The sequence below is a fragment of the Mustela nigripes genome, chromosome 13 (genome assembly GCF_022355385.1).
Source record: "Mustela nigripes isolate SB6536 chromosome 13, MUSNIG.SB6536, whole genome shotgun sequence".
In the NCBI taxonomy this organism is placed as follows: Eukaryota; Metazoa; Chordata; class Mammalia; order Carnivora; family Mustelidae; genus Mustela; species Mustela nigripes.
The window spans coordinates 133,264,980-133,276,140 of NC_081569.1; positions in this window are offsets into that span (position 1 = coordinate 133,264,980).

Genomic DNA, 11,161 nt, shown 5'->3' on the forward strand with positions numbered 1-11,161 from the left:
ATAAATAAATTTAAAAAATTTTTTAAAAATAAATAAATAATTGAGGTATAACTGATATAACATTATGTTAGTTTCAGGTGTACAACTCAATGATTCAGTATTCGTATATATTACAAAATGGTAACTGCATGTTATCTGTAAGTTCAGTTAACATCCATCAGCATACATGGTTACAAAGTTTTTTCTTCTGATGAGAACTTTCAAGTTCTGTTCTCCTAGCTCCTTTCAAATACGCAATACCATATTATTAACTACAGTCACCATGCTGTACCTTAGACTACCATGACTTACTCATTTTATAACTGGAACTTGGTACCTGTTGATCACCTTGACCCATTTCATCCCATTCTCCCCAACCTCAGGCAACCACCAATCTGTCCTCTGTATCCATGAGCTTGGCTTTTGTTTTTTGGGTTTATTTTTAGATTCCACATTGCCCACTAATTTATTAACTTTATCATTTAAACTTCCATTTACAAACTAGAAAAAAAAATACTAACTAAAATGCAAACTAACCAAGTGTTCAAAGACAAGACCTTGAGGCAGGAAGTCTTCTGTTTCCTGGCCATGCTTTTCATATTTGTGACAAAGTGAAATGAATCCCCTTAGCTGCAATGGAAAGCTGGATCTTCAGACGTCATCTTGTGTGCCTGCATTAGCACTCATGCTTTAAAATTTCAGCACTCTGCCTGTTCAGTACTGAGTGTTTACAAATTGCATGCAAGCACAACACTTACACTCTCCTGCTTAAAACCTCACAATAACTTCCCACCACTTTCAAGGCAAAACAACAATCTCCCAAATGCACGACAGATCCCTCTAATAGGCAGCCTTGGCTCTCTACTCTCCGAATCTTCAGCTCAGCCAAGGGGAAAGAGATCCAGCTACAATTTCTTGAATGTACCATGAATGAGCCTTCAGGAGAAACCAAGTGGCAACCTGTGCTGGGATACAAGCTCACACAATTCTCTTCCCTCATTCTCACGGCTTGTTCCTACCTACCCCTCTTTCTCCTGTCCAACTCTTACTCCTCAGGACTGCATCTGGGGGTGCCTGGGTGGCTCAGTGGGTTGGGCCTCTGCCTTCGGCTCAGGTCATGATCTCAGGGTCCTGGGATCGAGCCCCACATCGGGCTCTCTGCTTGGCAGAGAACCTGCTTCCCCCTCTATTTCTGACTGCCTTTCTGCCTACTTGTGATCTCTCTGTCAAATAAATAAATAAAATATTAAAAAAAAAAAAAAAAAAGACTGCATCTGGCTGTAGTCCCTCCTAGGAAGTTGGCCACACCAGACCCCAGCCCCTGCCATGCTGCCATGTTACCTTTTACACAACATCCCTTGAGAGTACTGCATGTAACATATGGTGATTCAGAATCAAGACAGGGATTCTCTAGTTTAAAGAAATTATCACTCTACTATGCATCATTACCTTCTAACACCAGCTCTGCTGGCAATAAAAATGAGGAATTCTCAGTTTGAAGTTTTCTGACAAAACAATTGATTCTGAATTTTTTTTTTTTTTTTACAAAATTGCAGTTAAAAGAAGTTGGAAAAAAAATTTTTAATAGAACACAAGTGGAAGAAAAGGGCTAACTAGTATTATAAAAATCATGGGTATAATAAGCATCAAAGACATTCAAATCAAAATAATGTTACATTATTTTATACCCATTAGGAAAAAATCCTAAGAATGCCAGGACTTAATGGTGCACAGTTAAAACAGACATCCTTATGTTGACAGAGGTCATAAAAACTGGTAAAACCCTTTCAGGGGAAACCAAAAATTAAAAAACAAACAACAACAACAACAAAAAAACAAACCCCAGTAAACCAGAAAATATTCACATTGTTGGGCTCTGTAATCTCTCTTTCAACATTTGGAAATGTATAGTTGTCCAAGGGCAGAGGGATTTTCCTTCACTGAGCCCCAAGACTCCTCCTCACACTCTGGCCAGCTCTTTCTGATCTTTATTTCTCCGGCAGGACCTGGAATCTGTGTTAGACTTTCCGTTCCTTGTGAGTTCTAAGCATCCACTCTTTCTATTCAAGTCTCTAAACACTCACACCACATCCTTGGTTCTCAAAGGACAATCATACAAAATATTCCAATATTTCAAGGTCTTCTGATACACCACCAACTAAGCCACAAGTGGGCCATGAGGTGAGAGATTATGCCTTATTTAGCTTTGGATACTTTGTTCCTACAGAAGTTTAATGATAAATGTCATCCACATTTAAACACAAGTGGGACAACACACACTGAGAAGTGATTTTACAATCTCTAGAAGGAAAACTTTGTACAAAGATACTCACTGCTATGCTATTTAGTTTTGCATTTACATTTTTAACAAAGTACTGCATAGAGTAGTTAAAGGCAAATAGTATTACAACATATAAAAAAAACAGAACAAAACCGGAGTGCTTTACCCCATCTTCTCCACTGGCAGGAGCTACCCCTTTCATTCACACCACTGTTCTCTCCAGTATTTTCATATTCCTCACTAACATGTTCATACTGCTATTTCTTGACTTATCTTAGATATTATCTTTTGAAGTTTTATTGTGGAAAATGAGAAATAAGCATACATCAATAAGTATCTCCTTTCTTCCCTTGCCCTATGCTATGTGCATATATTATAGCTACACATATAGCAGGATTTGTATTATTATGGCTATATTTGCTTAATTGCTTCCATTATTTTTCCTGGAGTTAATAATTGTTTCATTTTTCCCCATTTTCCCCATGTTCCTCTAGTTTCTATACACATACCCTTAATTTTCCCTGAACTCAAGAAGAGGAGAAAAAAAGAAGTTTTTATTACTATTTCCCAGATGGTTAAAAACAACACGTGCCCTATCAATTCCATTTCTGTCTCCTGGAATCCTCTCTCCTAGAGCTTTCCATCCTTACACTCCCATTTGACCTGGCTGATCACTAGGTCTATTGTAATGGCATTCTCAGAAGCATCCCATCATTATCATCTTGACAGTTCCTTCTCCTCTCTCCTCTGATGGGTCCCATGCTTTGAAGACCTCACATCTTCCTCATTCTTAACTCCCTCAGTTTGATAACCATTACTTTCATTCAGCAAACGCCTAAGAAGAAGTACATATGTACAAGCTTTGAGACTTGGCAGGTCTGGCCTTAAACTGACAATTCAGTTGGGTATAGAACTCTGGGTTGGAAAACATTTACCATTGGAATTTTAAAGGTATTATTTCATTATCCTCTAGCATCCACTGTTGGACTGAAAAGTCCAGTGATAGTCTGATTCCTATTCTTTTATACATTACATGTTCATTCGTTTGTTTTTCAGGATGTTTTTAAGGTCTTTTAAAATACTGGAGTAGCCTTTCTGTGAGTCTTTTTATAATCCTTGTATTGGACACCCAGTAAGCCTTTTAAAAACATATCTCTTTCACTTAAGTGAAATTTTCTTTTTTACTTCATTTTTTTTTTTTATAATTTTCTTCCTTCCTTTTCTCTTTCATTTTGAAGGTATTGGATCTCCTGAATAAGGAGATAAGCTTATCTCTTCTCTCCCACCACCCATTTCTTTTTCTTTCCAGTACCAGGGAGAAATTTTTTACCTTCATTTCCCAACCATACTATTAAATGTTTCAGTTGACTCTTGGATTCAATTCTGGAAAAACTTTTGTTTTCCATGATTGTTTTAATTTCAATGATTGTTAAAAAAAATGTATTTTTATTTCATAATTGCAATACTCTTTCTCATCCCCTCTAATGTTAAACTAATTTTTAAAGCTCCTTCTTCATATTCAGTATCTGTATTTTCCCCACATATACTTTTCTTCTGTTTGTTGTGATCTCTGTCTTTCTCATTTGGAAGGCTTTTGGTCATATGTCTGCTGTCATTAGCTATCCTTTTATATTTAACATTCAGGCATTAAAAAGATAGAAGCTCTATGTAGAAGCAGGGCTTGTTGACTACTACACAAACTTTCCTACAGGGGACTGGTTAGGTTCCCAGTTGTTTTAGTTGTGGAAACTGAACACAGGGAAAAATATAATTATAACTGTCTAGTACCTGTTTAGTCTTGGAGCTCTCTTCCTATATCCAGGGCAATTCCTTGCCTTATACAGAGAATCTACCTTCCACAATAGAAGTTACAAATGTCACAGTGTCACTCAAGCAGACATTCTTACAGATAAGATGTAGACATATAACCTGCCCCTTGGCCAATGACATATGCACATCTTTAACTCTGAACTGAAAAGTAGTATCTGGAGAGAGCAAGGGGTTAGTGAATCAATTTACATGGGAAGTGGTGGTAGCAGTAGCGCCTCCAGCGCATGGTGGTGCCCTCAGTAAAATGCCCATGCTGGCAACACAAGGCTGGACATCAGTGTTCAGGGGTAACACCACGGTGGCTTTCTGTGTGACTGAGTATCCTCTTAGCCCCTTGGCCTCCCTTGCTCTCTCACCCATTTTCCAAACCCAGTTCTACAGTCTTCCTAGTGATTCTGCAAGTCATTAAATATTATTTCCATAAACTCCTCCAGTTTAACTCAAACAGAGGGTTTTCTCTTTATATTGGGGAAATCCACACATGCCAGGTGTATATAGGTCACTTTAGTCATTCACAGGTTCTCTAGAGAAGAATGGTTACATTTCCCACCTAGTGTTCATCATTCCAAGAACCAAGCTCAGCGAAAAATATTTCAAATAATTCCTCCTGCTTTCTGGAGGCTTTATGATTATACCAGGTTAGGGAAGGGACCCCAGTATCTATCTACAACTGGTCCCAACTCTCCAATCTTCCAAGCAACCTGGGTCCTCCAATTCTGGGGTTGTACAATTATTAATATTAATTAATTAATATTAATAATTCCCTAGAACCTCTCTATAAAGGCATTCACTCTCAGCTCTGTCCACATCATTAAATTAGGTATAAACATTTATCCCTCTAATTCTAATTTGCTCCTATTTTTCTCTTATTTGTCTTTGAATATTTATGCTTTTTATAGCTCTTTAATAAGTCATAGGGTTTAAGGATGGGAAGTAAATAACTGTGGCGTATGTTCAATGTGACATGTTTAACTGGGAACTGTGATGCTATTTATTCTAAACTAAAAACTTTCAATGATGAAATATTTGAAACATGCAAAAACATAGAGATACCTATTATCCATCATGTGGATTTAATAAATGTCAGTATTCTGCCAAATTTGCTTCAGATTACAAAGAAATAAAACATTACAAGTACAGCTAAAATATCAGTTCCATTCCAATCTTAGCTTCTCTGAAGAAACTTTTCTCCCAAAGATGCTCTGCACTTCTCCCATAAGTATTTTGTGTATTTATGAAATCTATAGAGATGGTATTATTTGGAATCCATCCTTTTACAACTTTTTTTCACACAAAGATTGTTTTTAAAGATGTATTTGGGGGTGCCTGGGTGGCTCAGTGGGTTGAGCCTCTGCTTTCAGCTCAGGTCATGATCCCAGGGTCCTGGTATTGAGCCCTGCATCAGGCTCTCTGCTCAGCAGGGAGCCTGCTCCCCTCCCCCTCCCCCTGCCTCTCTGCCTACTTGTGATCTCTGTTAAATAAATAAAATCTTTAAAAAAAAAAAGATTTATTCATGTTGATACAGGAAGATATAGAGCCTTTATAATAACTTGTATGTTTTCCATTCTTTGTATATGCTAGATTTTACTGAGTGAAATCTATCTTGTTTCCAATTTTTTGCTATAACAAACAATGAAAGACTGGCCACTGCTTTTCTAACTGCCAATGCCAAACCAATTCAAATACGATAAAATAATAATAAACACTGCTGACCCCATCAGTTCTCCCCTTCAATTAATTTAAGTATCATTCTTGTCAAGTTTCATGGCAAACTCTCAGTTTGTTTTGTTTTCAAACTGCACTGAATTTGTAAGTTAACTTAGAAAATATTAAATTATTTGTAATATTGAGTCTTCCCTTTCAATAACATATATAGCTCCTATTTATTTAGATCGTCTTTAAGATCTTTTCATCCAATGGTCATTGCTTATCATTTTTTTTTAAGATTTTATTTATTTATTTCTCAGAGAGAGTGAGCAAGTACAAGCAGGGGGAAAGGCGGGTAGGGAAACAGGCTTCCCACTGAGCAAGGAGCCTGACACGGGGCTCGATCCCAAGACCCTGGGATCATGACCTGAGCCAAAGGCAGGTGCTTAACTGACTGAGCCACCCAGGAGTCCCCGCTTATCATTTGTTATATTTACTATCAGGTACATTATAGTATTTTCTTATTCAGACTGGGATCATTCATATAATTATATTTTTAATACAGTGTTGCTGTACACTGAAAAGCTGCTTACTTTCAATTTATTTCACCCAGGAATCTTATTAAACTTTTATTATTATTAAAAATTTAATGGTTCTCTTTAATTTTTTACAAATTGAAATTTTTTTCCTTTTTGTTGTCTTATAGAGTTGGCTAGTAGTTAAAATGGCTTAAATTCAAGATACAACATTGAGTAAAAAAGATATGCTATATTCTACTTTGTTGCTTTTTTTAAAAAAATATTTTATTTATTTATTTATTTGACAGACAGAGATCAAAAGCAGGCAGAGAGGCAGGCAGGGGTGGGGTGGGGGGGAAGCAGGCTCCCTGCCGAGCAGAGAGCCCACCCAATGTAGGGCTCAATCCCAGGACCCTGAGACCATGACCTGAACCAAATGAAGAAGCTTAACCCATTGAGCCACCCAGGTGCCCCCATATCCTACTTTGTAAACATATATTTATATATGCAAAAACACAAGGACTTTAAATACAAGGGAAATGCAAGAGATGGTGCAGTTGAATAGTTGAAATAGTTGGCTTTTTGGAAGGAAGGATGTTCTTCTTTATAAATATTTGCTATAAAGCAGTTTTTTAAAAAAACACAATTACTTTGGAATATTTAAGAAAATAACATAAACCCCATAATTTTACTAAAACTAATGAGTAATCAGCAAGAAAGTCATGAAAATATGCCAGAATATTTAAAGAAGGAATAAATCTTACCACACGTGGGTATTTGTGCAATGGTAAAGGATTTGCCAGCTAACAAATGGCCACTACTCCATTAGGCCTATTATTTTCACTAAAGTATATGGCAAGGAGTACACTTTAGATTGCCTTCTTACATTACTTTTGGTATGATTTTGGCAGAGAAAAAAAATGGATTATACTTTCAAAGGCATTTTTGAAATACTAGTAGTTTGGACTTGATTATAAAATCAACGGAAGATCTAACCTTCAATGAAACCACGAGTCAGGGCTACCCACCTCCTTCCCAAAATCAAATTCAGGATCTTACTGAGAGCACATACAGGAAATGAATTCAAAAAAGTCTCCTTTGGGGCGCCTGGGTGGCTCAGTAGGTTAAAGCCTCTGCCTTCGGCTCTGGTCATGATCCTGGGGTCCTGGGATCGAGCCCCATATCAGGCTCTCTGCTCAGCGGAGAGCCTGCTTCCCTTCCTCTCTCTCTCTCCCTGCCTCTCTGCCTACTTGTGATCTCTGTCAAATAAATAAATAAAATTTAAAAAAAAAAAGTATCCTTTAAGACTAGGTATTCAAGACCTAGTGACTTAATTAGAAAACTGACAAAAATGAAACCCTGACCCAACCGAAAAAGTTGTGTGGTACAAGTAAAACAAAAATTGGACAATAACATGAAGGGAAAATTGTCAGATAAATAAAGTGAATGAGAGACATTAGGGTATATATGAAAATGAAATATACTAGAATGAAAGTGATAATTTCCAAATAGAAACTTCAAAGGAGAAAATATAAACAAATTGAAAATCACTAATGTTCTTAAACAGAGGGCCCATTTCTCCACATTCTCTCCAACAGCTTTTAATTTTTACCAATCTGATAATGTGAAATCTAAGTACTTTCTCTAAAGAAAGAAATGGAAGGGCATGATTCAGAGGATGAAAGGAAATGACAGAAAGGTACTTTTAAGTCAGGAACCAGGGTATGGAAAAGTACTGGTAAAAAGCTCTTGGGCTCTTGGCTGTCTCAGTTGGTAGAGCACGTGACTCTGGTAGAGGACTTGACTCTTGATCTCAGGGTCGTGAGTTCAAGCCCAACATTGGGTGTAGAGATTTCTTTAAAAAAAAATTTTTTTTTAAACCGAGAACAACAAGGAAGGGAAAGAAATATTGCTCATATTTCTAAGTGAAGTACATGTTGGAACAGAGCAGACCTCCATATATTTGGGGAAAAAAAAGAAAAACAGCTCATAAAAGTATATCATTTATTCACATGAAGCCAAAGAAAAGTGGGTCTGGAGAAGAAAACAGAAAGGCACAACTACCTTGTAAGTTACAGAACAAAAGAGCATCAAGGAGGAAAAAGAAAAAAAATACAGGGAGCCCAGCCATCCTGCTCCCTTACATCCTGTTTGGGAACAGGATACAGTATAAATAATAAACAAATAATACTATAAAAAATACAGAGAGCAGTATTTATTCAGCACTGAGTGCACATCAGGGACCATGGAAGGCATGCTGCATTAGAAGACACAGAGTGCCGTATGAAGGCACAGGAGAAGTCTGTAAGAGGGAAGGCTTCATGGAGAGAAGAATGAGCTTCTCCTGAAGATAAAACAGGAGGGAGCTGGGAGGCAAAGCCTGGACACAGTAGTTCAGTACAAAAGGAACAGGCGCCGCTTGAGCAGTGAGAAATCGATCAAACCATACTGCACTGTGAGGTATACACAGTGATCATGATGGATTAAGAACATGGATATAATACATAAATAGATCATGAGAAATGGTTTGGTCCAGAGATTATGCTCCAAGTCACATGAAGGTATAAAATGAAAAAAATCATGGTCCAAATATCAAAAGGAATTGATTATAGTTCCGGAAGGGTCAAAGCTTTTAAACTACCATACAGGTTCTCAGATTTTAAATAACTGAGTAATATAAATAGGAAAATGAAAACAAATTACTTCAACTTATAGAAAAGAGCCCAATTTGTAATAAAAGAAAATAAAAAAAAACTTCCCAACATGTTTTCAAAATGCGTAAGCCTGAAGAGGACAGAAAATTTTAAAGGTGATTTTTTACAAAACTGGATTAAAAAAAACAACAAAGGAAGCCAAATTATTGGATATCAGGTTTAAAATAAAAACATCAAGCTGGTGCTATGATAAAAGAAAGATCTGTAATAAAATATGACATTTTATGTCAAGTCAAAAACAGAAATCAAGGAAAAAACTGAAACATAAAAGGAGAAATCAAGTGAAAATAATCACATTCAGTTATTAATTAGACAAATATTTACTGTGTGTCTACTCTATAGCAGGTTATTATTCTTGGCACCCAGGTTACAGCACTGAATGAAAGTGACAAAATTCTTTGCCTTCTTTGGAGTCACAGTCTAGGGAGAGAGACAGACAAAAAATAAATAATAATTTTTTTTTTTTTTTACATGCTGCAAAGCAGTATGAAGAACAAAGCAGGAGAAGAGAGAATGAATGCCAGGAATCTTAGTTCTAAAGAAGGTCAGGAAGACACAAAGCGAGGCATGGACATTTCTGCCAAGAGCATGAGGAAAGGGAGCGAGGCAGTCAGTGTCACACAGATCCAGCGTGCACAGTAATGACAAGAGACAAGGAAGGACAAAATTCATGAAACAAAGTTGTCCTCCCTTCTATGTCCTAAAAATAGAATTACCTTTCTAGTCAGTTCACTGTCTATGGTATGTATATATAAACTGAGCTAATAGTAAGTATTTAAAAAACCTAAAATTGTGATTATTTTTAAAAATGGAGTCTATATACTTGGATTAAAGTTTAATTTTTAGGCATGCCCAATAAAAACAAAGTAATAACTATATATAAGAACAAACTGAAACATAAGAAGACATTGTTTAGAATTCCTGAAAATTAAGGGGTACCTGGGAGGCCCAGTCAGCTAAGTATCTCTTGACTTTAGCTCAGGTCATGATCTCCAGCGTAGAGATGAAACCGACCTCACTGGGCTCTGCACTGGAAGTGGAGTCTCCTTAAGATTCCCTCTCCCTCTCCCTCTGCCCCTCCCTCTGCTTGCACTCTCATACACTGCCCCCACTTCTAAAAATTTTTTTTAAAAAATAAAAAAACTCTTAAAAATTCCTAAAACTTGAAAAGTGAAATTTCTAACCTATTGGATTAAGTCAAAATCATAGAGATAAATTTATAACTTTTAATACAAATGATAAACTGAGAATTCAACATAACCTTCCCCCAAAATACAGGAAAATGTAAAGAAAAACAAGAAAAAAAAGGTAAAATTAAATAAGCTATAAACATAAACACACAAGGATAAAATAAATTATGTCTCAAACAAGATTCTTTGATAAAAATAATAAAATCTTTATATCCCCCTAGAAATCATGTAAGTAAAAATAAAGGAGAAGCAAATTGAGATTAGAATATATATACATAAACCAGTGGATATTTTTAAACATCTGAAAATGAATAAGCAAGGACACAGGTGTTTTCCTTTTAAAACGTAACAGTATAAAGCAATTAGAATACCAAAAAAAGACCATTAGAACAGTATAAAGAATTAGAATAGCAAAAGAAAGCCAAAAAAGAAGAAACAAAAAATTATCAATAAAATGCTTCCTAAATATGAGATACAGAAATAATGGGAAATTCTTTCCAACTTGAAGAAATTTTAACTTCTTAACTAGGAGATCATGCATTATATATTCTATATGCATAGGAAAAAATACATGTAAAATACAAAACATAGAGTAAAATAAAAGCTGGCAGGTTGTCTAATCAATTCTAACTTAAACAGCGTTCCAATTTCAACACTCAAGGTATTAGAGAAAACTAAACTCTTGCATTTTATTTATTGAAAAATTACTATTCACCAAGCACTGTAGTGAAAACTTTACATACACTATCAACACAAATGAAATTTAAGGCAATATTATTTTATCTGTTGGCATGTCACATAAATTACTAAGACAAGAACAAAAGTATAAGATCACTTAGTAGATACAAAATGATTTAATAAAATTCTATATAAGAATTCTGTAGGAATGGCTTCTGTTTTTGGAAAAGGTATTTATTTTAAATAGCAAAAAGACCCATAAGTTACTATTGGAAATTGGATGATTTATTATGACCTAAAACGAAATGACACAAATAGTGGGAA